Here is a 2,437-nt window from a genome sequence, read left to right on the forward strand (position 1 = left end):
TGAAAGTGAAATTTTCTGCGCGTGGAAATTTTGTAATATCTGCAATAATATTTGCTCTCCAAATCTCAAAGTACGTGATTATAAAGAGTAATGCATGCTAAACACGAATCCAGTGTAGTTTTTTCATTATCGTTGATGTCTAATATTTCGTGGGCGATCAAACCTGAAACTTGTGCTTGGGGCTTATCCGTCAGTAAGCACCCGGGGTTTATCCGTCAGTCTCGTCACTGTGGCGCGCCGGGCGCACGACTTCGGCTCACGGCGATTTCAGGTTAGGTTTCCCTCGAGCGTGATTCTGTCTTCCCTTGCACGTGCGTCAGTTTGTATAGGAGGGAAATGGTACGCACGTATCGTCGCAAAACGGGTGTTTTGGCCGACCAAAAAGATGGCGAACCGTTGTTTTCAAGATCGCTCGCGCTCACGGCACGTCGGCGAGGTACGGCGAGGCACGGCACGGCTCTGAGATCCCGCGATTTCCGCGCGAGAGTTGACATGCCGCGCGCGCGGTAGATCGTCCCGACTCCCGGCCGCGGTAAATCGTCGTTGTTGGTCGTTGTGTTAGTGACAGTCGCGCGTGCGACCGCATCGTCTAGCGTTCGCCGCATCGTCTCGGCGTCATTGTCGCCGCCGTTGTAGTGGTGGTGGTGTCGGTGGTGGTCGTCGTCGTCGTCGTCGTGGTGGTGGTGGTGGTGGTGGTGGTGGTGGTGGTGGTGGTGGTGGTCGTGGCCGTCGTCGTCGTCGTCGTCGTCCTTGCTCCGTACAAAGCGACGTAAATCACAGAATCCCTGGGTCCTGACGGAGCGATTCCGACGACGTGTCGTCGTCGGCGCGTCGAGGAATCGGCGCGAGGACGCCGTCGATTCCCGTCGACAAGGAGCAACTCAAGAAGGCAGTTCTTGCGGTGAGAAAAGATAAAATAAAAAATGCCACACAAACAGAACCACAGCCTTCGACGAGCAGTGGGCGTAAATCGAAATCAAGGAAGCAGCAGCGGTTGGATTCTGACGAAGATTTGGATAATACGTGCTGCGTGTGCTCAAAGAAGTTGACAATAAACAGAGCATATGGGAAACAGTGCATTGCGTGCGAGCGTAGGGCACACAACACATGCGTGCGCTTGTCAGGATCTGTATTCACGTGCCTAAAATGTTTTATGGAATAGGTAAAACAATTATTTTTTAATAAATTTTTATATTTTTCTCTTAAAAAACAATTATTAAAATGTATCCTATCATTTTTCAGGATTAGATGTATATATATGTATTGAAAATGCAGTGTGACGGATAAACCCCGGGGGGGTGACGGTTAAACCCCGGCATTTTTGAGATTTCAATTTTTCCACCGTTGTCGTTTTTGCTCTATACCGGTTAAACAAAGCGACGTAGATAAAAATTTCCTATATAAATTTTGTAGCTAAAGGTTCACTCTTTACAGTGGTATACCACATTTAACTAAAATTATTTATTTTCTTGTTAAAAATCGGCACCAAAAAAAAACTGACGGTTAGGCCCCGGTCTCCCCTACTTTTACTTAAATATTATTAATTTTTATGTAAATAATAATTTTTTGTGACTAATTACTAATTTGTTAATTCAATAAAAATTTAATTTGTTGTTATTACTAATTTCGTGAATAATTAAAAAATAAAAAATAAAAATTTTTTGCCGATCCCTGCTTAACACTACAAAATGCGTGATATCAGTACAAAATTACCTTTTTCAAAAAAAGTAAAAAAAGGCGCCAAGTACACGCAATGTATTTTGTAAATTCAAAAATCCAACCTAAGTGGTAGGGGAGACCGGGGCACCATGAGCCACAAAAATTTAAACTCTGCAAAGTACCTTTAAATATAAGATTTTTTTGTCTCATTTTTTTAAATAGTTAAAGCATAATGTATATTTTAAAGTTTATTTAGCATATTTTATAAATATTGATTAGTTTTTGAAAAAAAAATTAAAACACATTTTTTGAGAAATGACCCAAGGTGCCCTATACCCGGGGCACCATGGGTCTGTCACTGGGGCACTATGGATCACACACAAAAACTAGATTTATTCATTCAAGAAGTAACGAAATGTTACAAAAGTTGAAAATATATTTTATTTTATACATTTTTTATCACACTGTTCAGGATTTTACAGGACAGACAAGATATCCGAACTACCCACTATTGAAATATTATTTTCTGGAAGAAAAACTTATTTCTGACATGTTTTCTTTGATCAAAAATAAAATTTTACAAACAAAAGACATAAATGTTCATTTTTTTACAAACAAAACAAATGTTCATACTCTTTTACAAACAAAAAACATAAACGTTTATACTCTTTTCTTTATCTAATTTATTAATAACTCTCTTTATTAATAACTGTAAGGATGTCTTTTTACTTTTTTGGTTTTCTCTTCCGTGTCTTATTTTCCTTTTTTTCTTGTTTTT

The sequence above is a fragment of the Temnothorax nylanderi genome, unplaced genomic scaffold (genome assembly GCF_030848795.1).
Source record: "Temnothorax nylanderi isolate EJ_2023f unplaced genomic scaffold, tnyl_v1.0 TNYL_tig0573_pilon, whole genome shotgun sequence".
NCBI classification, from domain to species: Eukaryota; Metazoa; Arthropoda; class Insecta; order Hymenoptera; family Formicidae; genus Temnothorax; species Temnothorax nylanderi.